General features: G+C 47.7%; 1 non-coding gene across 1 annotated transcript; it reads left to right on the forward strand.

Annotated features, from left to right (window-relative positions):
• The first annotated feature begins 10,717 nt into the window (after positions 1–10,717).
• On the forward strand, positions 10,718–10,824 carry LOC123637560. Its single transcript, XR_006734928.1, has one exon. It is a non-coding gene; the product is annotated as a U6 spliceosomal RNA (small nuclear RNA).
• The last annotated feature ends 4,355 nt before the right edge of the window (positions 10,825–15,179 follow it).

Here is a 15,179-nt window from a genome sequence, read left to right on the forward strand (position 1 = left end):
AGAGACCATCCACGCTGTCTCCCTGGGGCCTGCCCCTCCTCCCCACCATCCATCACCCAGTCTGAGACAGTTTCAAGAAAATGTTGGAGCTTTCCTGTTAGTAAATTACTTTATGAAAGAGTAAACAAAAGATCATGATACCAAAAATGGTTGGCATAAAATGTCCATGATGCAGAAGAGTTGAGATGACTCTTTCAGCTGGCAAATGCTTGTCAGTTTTTTAATAAAAATATTAGAGACACAAATGTGACTTAAATGGCTAAAACAAATTTCCTCTTTTACATTGCAGTTGTGAGAAAGGAAGAGAGAGTAATGACATTCATAACCATGGTAAATTAGTAATTTCCCTTGCCGTGAATTTCTCAGTTGCCATAGTGAGCGTGCTTAGACAACCGGAGATGCCTGAGAACTCATCTGAGCCCAAAGTGTCACTGAAGCTTTAATGGTTACTCCAGATTATTTTTTTCACTAACTCTACAGAGTTGAAATTTCTTAATTGCTAAAGAGATACATTGAGAACACTGGAAACAATGGCCACAAATTTCACTGGAACCACTTGGGTGAAACATTTTCCTTATGGAGTTCTTGCAAGTAAGAGGAAAAAATGGTGAATATTACTACATCCATGATGTACTAGCTATATTATCTGTGCCCAAGTCACTTCACTTCTCTGGACTGTTTCCACCTCAGTAAAACTGGGACAATAATGACCACTTCTCAGAGTCTGGTGTGGATTAAATGAGTTAATATATGTAAAAGGCCCTTTTAGTACCAAGTCTGGCCCATAGTAGATGTTCTCTCCGTAACAAGTATGAACAGTAGTAGCAGAAGGGAAAAAAGGAATATTCCATTAATAAAGCAATATTTTAAGTAAAAGTTAAATCCACCATGTCATTGTACTTGTCATCTGCTATGTTGATGAGATTTCAATAAGGACACTCAATCCCAGGGAACAGTACTAATCCTCCCATGAAAAAAGATTAAGAAATAAATTGATGTAGAAAACGACTGCTACTTTGGTTTGTCACTTTACTTTCTCACATTCAACAAATATGGCTTGAACATCCCAAATGATCCTTGGTCTCAATCTCTTGTGTTGAAAGACAATAAACTAGAAAATAAGCAATAAATATGATTACAAATATTGCAAATTGTTTTAGATCCTATGAAGAAAATAATCAAGGTACAACAAGAGATCACAATGGAAGGAATGTTTAGATTAAATTGTTGGGAAGGTCTCAGCAGATGACATTTACAATGAAATAAGAAAGTTGAGCAGAGACACCCAAGCAAAGAATGAAGGGAAAGTGTCCCAAACATATGGGACACTAGGATTTGGGGAAAGACTAAAGAAGGCCAGTGTGGTCGGATCAGGGAGATGAAGGAAGAGGAGGAGGAGGAGGAAGAAAAGGCTGGACCCATGGTCTCGGCCCAGATTACACAGGACCTTGTAAGCAATGGTAAGGAGCTGGAATGTTCCCTGACCTGTGACTATGGACCAATTTCTACATTTTTAAAAGAAAAGAAATAAAATTCCCAAATGCATTTTAAACTTCTTCATATTAGATTATTAGGCAAAAATACATTTTTCCCTCATTTTTCAAATTAACACGATCTTTCAAGTATATATTGAAAACATTCTTCTAAAAGTTCGTCACAGAAGAACCTGGGTCACTTTTTAATTTCCTCTATTTAATTAAAAATAATAATGTCCGAGGTGTTACCATTGGGGAAGACTGAGTGATAGGTACATGAGCCCTTGTACGTTTTTCTGCAACTTCCTTTGACTCTATAATTATTCCAAAATTTAAAAGTTTGAAAATAACATTTAAATAGTAAATAGTCCTGTCGATTTAGAGTTCAATTAATTCACTTTACCCTGTCTTTCAGGACCGTCTGAGGGATCAGATGGCATTTTGAAGACACTGAAGCTGGAAAACCACTCCTTTCCATAAGTGTATTATCATTCCAGAGGGAAATATAGAAATATAGCTTTCAAAAAATGATTCCAAATTATAGACATTTGCAGCCATTCAAGACTTAAGAGTTTACAAAACATCTACTTTTCTTCTGTTTGAAACCTTTGGTGGCGGCTGCTTCCAGAAACTTTTCTCCACAAAAGGATTTGCATTGTAAGGCCTAACCATGCTCTGCATTTTGTGCAATTTTTGTTTCTATTTACATCTGGAAGTAGATTTTTTTTTTCTTCTATAGCTATGTTTCAAATGCAAGTATGAAGTTGTGTTAACAAGTGTACAGTTAGGCAGTCTGAGTTTGCAATCAACAGGGGGAAACGTCTTAATATTGAAAATTTGCTAAAAATTATCAAACATAGTGCCATCTTTTTGTTTAGGGGCCACTAGCAGGATACTGCCCAGAGAGCCTTTGGAGTCCCTTGGGCGATGCCTCTACTTCATTAAGTCCCACGAAAGGGACTCTCCAGAGCTATCTGGGTGCTAGGCACTGGACTAGCTGCCAAGAGCAGCAACTAGGTTGAGAGACCGTGTTCCAATGTCTGGTCCATGCCTTTCAGGACAGAAATTGAATGGTCTTTTAACAGTTGCTCAACAACAAACTCAGATTCTGAAAATTCACAGAAGCAGCTATGGAAACAAGAGTTGCAAAATATAACATTAATATGAGACTGACCCATCACACCCTCACCAGGGACCATCCAAAACCACCACCTGGGTATGCAAGTGCAAGCAGTGGTTGAAGAGTAGAGATCCAAGAGCTCAACTGCCTGGGTTTGAATCCCAACTCTCTCACTTATTATCTGTGTGATCTCGGGCAAATTCATTAACCTCTCTGTGCCTCAATTCTTTCATCTGTAAAATCTGGGTAATAATAGTAACCTTTAGCATTGGTTACTGTGAAGATCAAAAGAGATAATTTATGTACAGGACTTAGCAGAATGTTCTCTACTGTTGTTCTCTAAGTGCTTAGAAAGTGTTCCCCATTATTAATAAGTTGAATTCACCGGAAGGCTGCTTGGCAAGCCCTGAATCAGAACAAAGAGCCCTTGAGGAGATAGGTCCCCTTAGCTTGCAAGACAGCAGTGAAACATCCCTCATCCTCCACATCAGTGAACACCCTCTGGTCACCAGGTAGTACTCATTCTTCACATCCAACACCCCCACTGCACCCCCAGGCCAGGCTGGAGAAGATTGACACGTCTGGCTTCTCTGAACCCTTTTTTCCATGTGAACCACCTCTTGTCTGTTGGCCCATTTTTTTCTTTCTGTTGAAAGTGCAATGTCTTCCCACAGTCTTAGTACACATTATACCTCCACCCCACCCCCACCTAGTTCGCTGTTGATTCAATTAGAACCACTCTCCAAGCTTCGGCTGGGGCGCTCAAGGTCAGAGCCCATGTGCAAAAATCACATTACTTTCCCTATGAATCACAACCCATCATTTCATATTGGTGTCAGCAAGATTTAACCTTTCAGTAAGAGCTACACATGCATTTTACAGTTGTATAGTTCCTGCTTTTTTTTTTTTCTGTTTAGACCACATGTAATTTTATTTTAGGTTTATTACACTATTTGCCTCTCACAATAGAAACAATACATGTTTGCATATTTTTTCACATAACCAGTAAATATATTGAGGCAGCCCATGTTAACTCCTTTGATCTCAGTATTTTTACTTAGCTGAAAGTTGACTACTTCCATTCTGAACATCATGTTTTTGAATGACCAGCTTTGGAAATCTCCTAGCCTGAGCACATAACTGTTGACTTGACATTTTCTCTCCAACTTCCAAAAGCACCTTACATTCAATACATCTAAGACCAAACTCATAATCTGACCCCCCAAACTAGGTCTTTTTCTAGGGTAGCTTCATCTGAATGATGGCACCTCCATCCATGCATATCTGAACAACCCTGGAGCCTAGAGGTCATTCTTGATACCTTCTCTTCCTTGTGTAACACGTGCAATCCATCTTCAAGGTTATAGCTCCTGAACACCCCTTGAATCCACCCACTTCTCTCCATCTTCAATGCCTTGACCCTAGTCCAATCCACCTTGGTTTCTGAGCTAGACCATAATAGCCTCACTGGTCTCCCTAAATTCCTTTCTGGCACCCTGATGCTCCATTCTTCATTCTCTCTCTTTCCTCTCTCTCTCTCTCTCTCTCTCTCTCTCTCTCTCTCTCTCTCTCTCTTTAGAGGCAAGGTTTTGCTCTGTTGCCCAGTTGGAGAGAGCAGGGGTAATCAAAGCTCACTGCAGCCTCAAACTCCTGGGCTCAAGGAACCCTCCCATGTCAGCCTCCTGAATAGCTGAGACTACAGACACAAACCACCACATCTGGCTAATTTTTTAATTTTTTGTAGAGATAGGGTCTCTCTCTGTTCCCCAGGCTGGTCTCAAATTCCTAGCCTCAAGCAATCCTCCCACCTCAGCCTCCCAAAGGGCTGGGACTACAAGCACACAGCCCTCCATCCCCTTATCAATCATTATTGATGAAGGGAGCTTGTTCTGTTTTCCAGATCATCTATCCATGGTTTCTAACCTTCTTGCACATCAACTCACCAGGCATTTTTGCTAAAATGCAGCATGCATCTATGGAAATTCTAATTCATTAGGTTTTGAGTGGGATTCCGGGTTTTATATATTTAATAAGTACCTTGAAATAACTCTGACATAGCTAGTCTGTGAATGAGCACTTGAGGCCATTGGCTACAGGTCACCAGCACCATACTTAGCTCATTTTAGAGATGGCCAAACATGTTTCCTACATGAATCGAGGAATGAGCACCCATCTGACAAATTGAGCCCCCACTATGTGCCAGGCTGATCAAGCACTGGAGATATAGTAGTGAGTAAAACAGACAAAAGTCCCTATCTTCATGCTATTTACATTCTAGTGGTAGGAGACAAACAAAACAAACATTAAAATAAAATACATAGCATATATATATTAGAATACGTTAGAAGGCATTAAGTGCTGTGGAGAAAAATAAAGCAAGGTGAAGGATGGGGGGATAGACCTGTGGAGGGAGGGCAGGTTGCAGTTCCCAGGTGGTCAGCGGAGACCTCACCATGAGAGCAGCAACGGAGTAAAGAAAGACTTGAAGGAGAAGAGAAGCGCGAGCCATGTGGATAACTGGAAGAAGGGCTTTCCCAGATGAAACTGAACACAAGCAAGCAAGCTTTGCTCTTCTAGCATTCTCCAAAAGAAAAACATGCTCTGCAGATCCGTGTCCATGCTTGCAGTCCTCAACTCCAGACTGGAGAAGATATTTCCAATACAGTGTGGTATTTCCCACCTGGTTGTCCTTGCTCAAGTAATCAGTCCCTCTGCCTGAAAACCTGCTCTGGACCCTTCAGCCTGGAAGCTTTACTAACTCAGCACTTTTATGTTCCACCATATCTGGGCATCCTTCTGCTATGGGCACCAAGGACACGGAATTGTATTTCTGGTTTACATGCTTGTCTTCCAATCCCCACGTTGTCTGTCTTTTTCTTATCCATTATGGTATCCTGAATGCACAGTACTGGGCCAGAGTAGATTCTTAATAAGTGTTAAGTGCAGAAAGGAAAGAGTGAGGAAGGTAAAAAGAATGGAAGGGAGGTGGGAGAAAGGGAGGGACAACATAAGAAGGTGGAAGGGAGGGAGGAGGGAAGATGGAAAGAAGAAAGGGAGCCCTAACTTCACGTTAAATGCAAGGATAGGTGTTAATACGACACAGTGGTAGATTTGCAAACCCAGGACTCCTGGTGGCCAGTCCCGTGGAAGGGAACACCCTCATTCTTCTATCATCCTTCCGTAGTCTCTGTGCAATTGCCTGCAGGTACAGGTGAGTGACCATAAGATATGGTAATAATAATAATAATAATCTCCCTTTTGGCTCCCCTAGACTGTCCTTCCTCCTCTCTTTTTTCACTTGCTTTCCTCTGGCTTCAGAGCCTCCATAACCCCCTTGGGAGCTCAGAGGCTCTTTGACAAAGCTCCCCCAGAGCAAAGGAAATGAGGTTGGGAATCCTCTTAGGGAATCTGGGGAGGGTAGGGACTTGGAACTGGATTGAACAGGGACCTGAAATCGAGAGGTTTCATAGGAGACATGTCTCCTGAACTGGCCACAAATGAACCTGGGGCCACTCGGCCTTCTAGTGCTACTGGAAGGTCTTTTGAGGACGCCCCCTGGCCAGGGCCACCAGGCTGCCATTGCTCCAGGGAGGCCATTCCTCCTGGGCTGCAAGAAGGAGTTTTTTCCCTCTGGATCAGCGGGCCAGAAAGGAAGTGTACTTGGTCCCTGTGTCCGCAGGACTCTTTCTTGCCCACCGCACAGACCCCTTCTCCACAGCAGCTGTCTGTCCTCCTTCAGCCCTCCCTGTCCCACATGTCCCCCACCCCAAGAAAACCTTGTTTCCATTAGCTTTTTCTATCACCTAAAGAACAAGATTTTACTACAGGGAGGGGAGATTGAGGTACAGGGCCTGGGATTGAGGGAGAAAAGATGCAAGAAGGGTGAAATGGAGAGAGGTGAGGGGTCCAGCCTGAGAGCAGGCAGGGCCTCTGATTCTAGAAGCTCTGGAGAAACTTGACACCAAGGCCAGGTCCTGAGCCAGGGCAGGAGAGGGAGTAAACCATCTTCCCGGAGCAGGAAGTGAGGGGAGAGAGAGCGTGAGCCGGGAAGCGCTCTGTTTTCTTTGGCCTCCTCCAGCCCTGGAGGGAACTCGGAGAGAGGGAGAGAGGCCGGAGGGAGGAGGATGGGGCTGCCTGAGAGATCCGGCTTTTGTGTCCTACCCTCCCCCAGGACACAGAGGCTGGAGGAGGGATGCTGGAGGGGGCACCCAGGCCAGGCCCAGGTTTCTTGCTGAGCTGGGGACACAGAGGCCTGGAATCAGAGGCCAGTCCAGTGAGAATGTGGAGTGTGGCAGGGAGTGGGTGGGCTGGAGGTGAGAGCTGTGGGGTTGGTGTAGGAGAAATGGAACTAGCCTAAATGCAGAACTCAAACACTCCAGGCGGCCACAATGAGTTCCCTACGTTCTCTTCAGCCTTGATCATCTAGGCTTTTCCCCCAGAGGGTTCTGCTCCCTGCCCAGGGAAAACCTTGACCTTGTGCGCTGCTCTGCCCACCAGAACAGAGCACTGGGGGGTCATCCTGTGAAAGGCTTCAGGCAGCCAGAACTTCAGAGCCCCACGCTGTCCCTGAGTATATGCTGAGACATGGACAGATGTCATTTTATTCCTAACACAAAGAATTTCCTCAACGGCAACTCCCTCCCTAACCCTAATTCTCCCAGAGACTCTCATCGCAAATGTCATCCTAGCCCCAAACTCAATCCTAACACCCTTCCCTCACAGGAACCCCAACCCAGTCTCAACCCAAACACTTCAAAATTGCTAAGTTTAACCCCACACATTTATCCTCATCCAAATCCTAAGCCTTATTGTCACCCCCAAATCCAGACTCTCACCCTGTTGTAAATCATAAACTAGACCCACCCATGGGTGTCTGCTGTGGGGTGATAATTAACAAAAAGGAAGAATTAACATGTATGGCACATCTATGAGGTGTTAGACACTGTAATTGACTTTTTCCATTTTGTTGCCATATTTACTTAGTACTAGCCCTTTGAGTTAGGCACTACTATTATCACCATTTTACAGATGAGAAAACCAAGGCTCAAAACGATCGGGCTGGTTACTCTGGTAAGGTGCTCCAGGTTGGCATGTGACTGCTGGAACCATCTGCTCCCATCGGCAGCATCTCGCAGGGCGAGCGTGAGGCCTCAGCCGGGATGTCTTCTGTCTGCATGGGGAACATTATGGCTGCTCTAGATGCCAAACCAAGCCCCACCATATGAGATCCAGATGGGGTCTCTGCTCATATATCAAGTGGGAGTTAGCCCTGGGACTCAGAGCCTGGAAACACTGCAGAGTGACACAAGAATCACTCTTGTGGGAAAGGTGAGAAGGATCAAGTCCAGAAAAATCCCCCCAAACCTGGTCAACCCTCAGCCCCACAGAACCACTAAGGACCTCACAACTGCACCCCCTACCTCACCATTTTGAGGGTCATCTTTCTAATCAGCTAACCGTACCTGGGCTGATCTAGTATTCTGATCCATCCTGGGGAATGTGTCAGGCAAAATGGCGCTCTAAATCACAAACTCCTCAAGCCTTTCAGAACACAGTGAGGGAAATCCTTGATCAGGGCAAGGATGACACCTTCTAAGCAGCATGGTGTATCCCACACACACACTACAGATGGGCTCGTTCATATACTCACACGCTGTCCCAGGCAGGACCTCTCCAGCTTCTTTTCTGTGCCCCAAACCTGGTGGTTTCCCTAGTGTGGTGAGGAAAACCAATAGGAGGCTGAGCTCCCTCATCCTAGAAGAGCTCACTCAGGGGGATGCTGGCCTGCAAGACTCCATGGGCATCAGCAGGTCTGAGTCAGATCAGAAGAAAGTCACCTACTCTCTGGACTCCTCCATTCCTTTCTGGGTCAGGGTTTTATGGCCAGGAAGTGTGTTCAAACATGAAAGACCACACCAAGAAATGCTTAGCACATCTCGTCCTCACCACTCTCCATCAGTCTTGAAAAGGTGACCCAGCCAGGAAACTCTGGCCAAAAAGAAGCCTGGCCAGAGGTCAGCAGAGGGACCCAGGCTGTGGCCCGAGGTGCTCTGGCTTTAAAGTCAATAAAAATCCCCTCATGGATACTGGATACTGGCCCATAAGCACTGAACACCTTGGCCACACAATTCTTGGCCCTTGTGTTGCATGTTGGCATGACCTGAAGCCTTTCCCAAACCAGTCTGGGCATCCCTTAGGCAGCCTGCAGTGACATCCTGAAGCCACCTGTGTCCAGTGCCATCTTGTTCTTCCTCCTCCCGCCTTCCACATTCATCTCCCTCTCATATCCAACCTGAGTGTTCTTTTCCTTCTGTCCCTGTCCCTGTTGGCCACTTGGGAGCCATAACCTGGAGTCAGTAACAATGGTAAGAAGTATAATTGGCTCCTGGAGGAGGAGGGCTGAGGGGCCTAAGCTGAGTAGGACAGGAGGAGGGAGAGGCCCTGGAGAGGGAGGTGTGAGGGCTCTCATGGCAATCACTCCCCTGTTGTCTCTATGCAGAACTTAAGAGCCAGGACTCCATGTCTGCAGAGAAGTGGGGGCCAGGTGACATGGAGTCTTCAGCCCTCCCCTAGAAACTGCCAGCTCCGTGGCTGGGAACCCACCATCCGCAGACCCCCTCCACATTCCACAGATGCAGACAAAACTCAGACTAGAAATAACCATCTCTGAGAGGGGCGGATGCAGATGTGGCCATCAGCAGCCCAGATGTGGCTCAGCCATGGCTGCCGCCAGGGCTGCTGTGACTATGAACAGAAACGGAGACTCAGATGGGGATGGGGATGGGGATGGGGATGGGGGCTGAAGGAGGGGACAGAGCTGCTTCCAGGCTCCAGGAGGGACACAGCTCTAAGGAAGAGAGAGGTCTGGTATCTGACTTCATGCAAATGGTCCCCTGGTTCCTGGGAAATTAAATTCCTGCAAATAGATATTCTACCCTCAGCCACCCGAAGCCTCATTACCCCATTCTACATTCTCCTCTGGCTCCTGCTGCCCGTCCCGACCTCAACTTCATTAGGACCCTTCTCTGCTGGTGGCCAAGGCGTCCTCCTTGGGCACCCCCTGCCACAGAGGGGAGGGCAACAACAGCTGCCTCTGTCTCTGGGAAATGGAGGGAAATGTCACTCTTGGCCCGGCAGGTCAGCCTAGTCCTAAGCCTCGCTAATACCCAGCATTCCAGGCGTCATAAAGATGAAGGGTCCCACAGCCCTGCTCACAGGCCCCTGCACATAAACACCCCCAATGATAAAGCTCCCTGCGCCATCGCTCACGAGGCCCATTTACTTCCCACTTTGTTTTGAATTTTCATCTCAGGAGCAGTTTGCAAATGGCTAACAGCAGGAACTTTCCAGAAGTTGCAGAATATAATCAGTGCATTCTCAGGCTTGCTGCTCTCAGGCAGAGCTCCCCCAAGGAGTCACCTGCCAGGGAGCAGAGGAGGCAGGAGGCTGAGGGTAGCCCCTAGCACCTGGGGTAGGAGAAGCCACGGAGGACTACCTTGCCGGGGCCTCACCTCTGGAAGACCTTGGCACACAGCCCATCCAGCCCCATCCCGGTCCTGTCTGTGAAAATAAGGAGACAAGCCCACGCTCTGCTATTCTGGGAGGATGAGTTATCTCAACATAGAACATCTCTCCCGGGCAGGAAGTTCTTTAAATATAGCCTGAACCCCTCCCATTGCAGAATCAGCCATTTCCTTTGGTCAGGCCTCAGGCAAGGGGAGGTGGATGAAGACAGCTGTCCCTGTCCTCTGCTAAGGAGCCACAGCCGCATCACTGAGCTTGCCAAGACCCCCAGCTAACACGCTTCTCAACTGCGTGCTGCAGCTCTGGGCTCAGCCTGCCTCTGGGGGGAAGGCCGAGCACTGGGTTTTTCAGCGTCACCCTGTCCCTTCAGTAGGATCTCTAGGGACGGCTTACTGCAGACCACAGGAAACAAAGCCTCTTTTAGAAACACTAACTCCCCTCCTCCAGTCATTTCCAAAGAGCCAAACAAATACCTGCTAGGTGCTTCCCATACTCCAGCACATCTAATTTTATCTTTACAACCCTGCATGTGCAGAAATATCAACAGCATCTGAAGTGTGAGGAAACCTCCTCAGAGAGGAGATAAAAATTCACCTGAGTGCTTGTTTCCGCAGCGCATATAATAAAATTGGAAAGATACAGAGAAGATTAGCATAGCTCCTGCGCAAGAAGGACACACAAATTCGTGAAGTGTTCCGTATTTAAAAAAAAAAAAAATTCACTTGAAGTCACAGAGCTAACAGATGACAGGGCCAGGACTCAAACCCAGGTCTGAGACGCTTACCTGCACTTTCTCCTCCAGGTCACACCCCCACCTGAGGAGGCAGGAGGGCTGGACCTTGCCATGTGCCCCAGGGCCTCACAGTGTGCTCAGCTGTGACAAGCCAGCACCCGGGTGCACACCGGACTCACACCTTCCCACGGCCCAGGCAGGCGCAGGATTCCCAGCAGCCACGCAAGGCCACGGGCAGCCAGAAAAGCTGCTCCCTCCTCCCCTGGAGGAGAATGAATTGCTTTTAGAGTTCCACCTGGAATTAAAGATTTAAACGGATCATTCAAGTCAGATGGGTTGAAATCAAGGAAGACTCCCAGGAAGAGGGGAGATCATGGCCAGTTTTACAAAGAAAGGAGATTCTCTGTGTCAGAAAGAAGAGAGAAGAAACCCACAGAGCAGAGAGGGGACCAGCTCAAGGCAGGAGAGGTGGGTCTGCCGCTGTGGGGAGGGGCTGGGGGCCGGAATGGACGTGCACTCTGTGAGGCTCGGCTGGCCATCTGCAGTGCTCCCATCCCAGAGCCCAGAATCCAGATCCCTGCAGGGGCCACAGCAGCCCTCCTCACGCAGTCTACTCCACATTCTTCACATTCTTTACGCTCAATTAAGGAGAAATAATCAGGGAGCGAGCAAGGCCAGGGCGGCCATGCCCCACGCTGGCAGGATTACGTGTGCAGAAACAGCCCTCAGACCCCAGACTCAGAGGCCTTGGGGGGATAGGAAAGCAAGCAGTGAGGACAAGGGTGTCCCTCTGCGCTCCACAGAGACAAAGGAGGGTAAAGGAAAGGGGCAGGGGTTGGGGGGAGATTAGGAAAGAAAAGGAGACAGGAACACAAGGCCAGCGCAAAGGGCAGGTGTGCAGCCCAAAGACCTCAGCCATTGTCTCCTAATCATGCTACTGCTCCGCCACCATCGCCATCATCAAATGCCCTTTGAGACCCTCCCAGATGCTTAGAACATTATATGGCTTCATTAGTTAGCCGCATGGGCTGATTAAGTGTGTCATGGGAAAAGTGCCTCTCTGTGGTGTTCCCACTACACTGTCCTTGATCTGCAGAGGGATGCCGTTCTTGGCCTCAGTGGAGCATGCGTGGTACTTCCTCCTCTTGGACCCAATAAGCCTGGTCAGCCTATGCCAACCTCCTCCCCCAAGCCTCTGCCCACAGGCTGCCCTCCTTACTCTCTCTAGAAGCCTTTCCTGACTTCCCCAGCAGACCCAGAGTCTCTTTCTGGGTTCTCCCTTTATCCGGTACATGTAACCAAGACAGCTCTTATCATGCTGTTTTGTAAGTATAGGTGTGTATGTCTGTATGCCCACCAAAATGAATAACTAAATGAATGATCATTATTATTTATTGAGCATGTTCTATGTGCCAGGCACTGTGTTAGCACTGATATGTGACCTCAATTAATCCTCCAACATCCTAGAGGTCATTAATATTATTATCCCAATTTACCCATGAGGAAGTTGAAACCAAGAAAGGTTAAGTAACTTGTCCAAAGTGATCCAGCTAGTAAGTCAAGGAAGGGAAACTTCAACACAGGATTGTAAAATGCCAAAACGCATGCTATTATTCTAACACTAAGATATTTGAGGAGAGGGTCTATATTTAGCCTTGCTTACCACTACATGGCCAATGATATGTGTCCATACATGAAATGGATGGAAGGATGGATGCATGGATGGATGGATGGATGCATGGATGGATGGGCTCTACAGAGTTTCAGCAGTCGGGGTGAGCCAAAAAAAATTCTCTTCCTATCTCCCTTATGATCAATGGGTCAAATCTGAGAAATGATTTGTTAGACCAAAGACCTACTCTATGCTCTTTGTTGAGTCTCAGATTGTGACTAACTGTTAGGGCACAGTCTGTAGCCACTTTGGAGCTTCAGTCTATGACCATATGGAGGCCTCAGTTTGTGGCCACTTTGGGGTCTCAGCCTGTGGTCAGAGATAGGACCCAGTTGATAATCAGGGGGGGAATCAGTCTGAGCCTCTGTTGGATGACCAGTCCGCAGCTGGTGCAAGCTGGAGGAAGAGAACACATCTCCACCAAGCTGACTTGGGGATGCACAGAAAATGGCCAGTTCTCAGCCCAGAAGCCCTTGTTCCTGGGCAGTAAGAGGTGGAGAGATAATACGTATGAGAGAACTGGGTGTGTGGGAACGTGCAGGCCAGAGGCCCCCCGGAACAGGGCGAGGGGACATACCCACTAAGGGCGCACGATGAGCTCCTTGTGAGTCCCACATATGTGAGAGTGCATGGTGTGGCACACGTGTGTGCTGTGTGTGCTGGGGAGACAGAAGCCGGGTAGGGTGTGGGAGAGACAAGCACACACCTGTAATAACATTGGCTTCAGACGCTAGGAGACAAGAAATTCCCCCAACTGTTTTATCAGAGCCGAAGTTACCAAATTACGTTGTTGTTTTAAATTTGAGCTTCTCTGCCTGCAAATGGGGGGATCTCAGGTTCACGAGCTTAATGCTTGGCTGGGCCTCGAGCTCCACTTCCCAACCCAATTGGGGCTCCCACAGCTCCCAGGCCCAAGGAACAAAAGTCTTCTCTCTCAGGGCTTTGAAGTGGAAACACTAACTGCTCCCTTTAATTAGAAAGAAACCCCCTATTGTTCCTGCTTTATTACTGATGGATGAAGACGTGGGGTGGGGGGATTCTGAAGAGGAGGAGATGGGTGGGGGAGGAGAGGAGGGGGCAAGAAATCTCTATTTAGAATAGAGAATCTCCACACTCGGCCTCCATGCACGAACCAGACTTCTTTCAACCCCTAATCAACAATGAGTTTACTGAGCATCCTAGCCTTCGATTAGACATTATAGGAAAGATGCAAGACAAAGTCTCGGCCCTCAAACAGTTTATAATCTAGGCAAGAGAGGCAGGGCAGAGGGGTGAGAAATGAAGAAAAATTAAATCACACCTGTCAATATAAGCAATAAGAACTTAGGATAAATAAAGTGGGGAGGTTATCCCACAAGACAATGTCCTAAGACAAGACAACCTCCTAAGAAAATTCTGAGGGTGGTGGCTAGGGACTTGGGCTGGATGCTGCAGACTGGCGAGATTAGCAGAGAGAATTGGGGGCAGGGGTTACTCCCAAGCCAAGCAGGGTAAATGGCCTGTGCAAAGTCATAGGAGTAGCAATGAACACAGTTTCTTTGAAGGAAACGGGTCTGCTTAAAGAGAAGGATACGAGTAGAGGATCCACAGGATCGGGCTGGATAGAGCAGACTGAACCGAGGAGTAGAAAGCACATGGGACAATAGCCTTGATGAGATCGTTAGGGAGCCACTGGGCCTTCTTGAGCCAGGGAGCGACTCAGTAAAAGGTGGCCCTTGGGGAGATTAATCTGGCAGCCCCGCACAGGAGGGCACGGAGGGGAGAAAGTAAAGGCAGAGAAACCAGTCGGGGAGCCCCTGCAGAAAACCAGATAATGATGGCTTACACTAAGGTGATGGCAGTGGAACCAGGAAGGAGAAGGTGAGTCTGGGATAGATTTCAAAGGAAGAAACAGGATGTGTTGACAGAATAAGGGGATGAAGGAGGGAGTCAAAGACACCTCCAAAATCTCCAGTCTGCGAGACTAGGAAGCTGGTGGAAGGGGAAGGGAGTAGTAGAAGTTGCCCTTGCGGGGAACTGGGGCCCAGAGGAGGTAATAAGGAAGGCCTCCAAAAGCTTCGCCCTCCCTTCCAGAACCAAAAGATGTCCTGAACCCAGCACCTAGGGGACAGCAACCCCAGGGAAGAAAGGCCCTGTTCCCTACGACTGGGAATATCAGTAATGAGAACAACCTTTGTACAATCTGGCTTTCCATGCACTTCAACATGATTCACACCTATACCTCATGTGATCCTCAAAACAACCACCACTTGGTGTCATTATCCCCATGTTGCAGATGAAAAAACTGAGACCCAGAAAGCCTAAATAACTTGCTCAAAGTCACACAACTAGTCTAGGGCAGAGCTGGGAGCAGAAGCCTTCTGGCTTCCAGCTCAGACCCCTCCCGAAGCCTACTGGCAGACCAGGGGAGGGAAGAGGCCTGGGGCTGCATGTGCCCGAGCCACTGGGGGCAAGAAGTCTGGGGCTCCGAGAGAGGGTCCACCCCCAACTTCAACCACACCCTCAGTCTGCTCCTCACACTCACATAGGGTGTAAGTCGGGAGCCCAGGGTTGGAAACGCCAAGTCTAATCAGACCTCACAAGCCCACAGATGGTTTGAATCAACGTGCTACCTTGATAGGAATAATGAGGAGTCCTGAAGACAGTCTTGTGCCA

Source organism: Lemur catta, chromosome 4 (genome assembly GCF_020740605.2).
Source record: "Lemur catta isolate mLemCat1 chromosome 4, mLemCat1.pri, whole genome shotgun sequence".
Lineage (NCBI taxonomy): Eukaryota > Metazoa > Chordata > Mammalia > Primates > Lemuridae > Lemur > Lemur catta.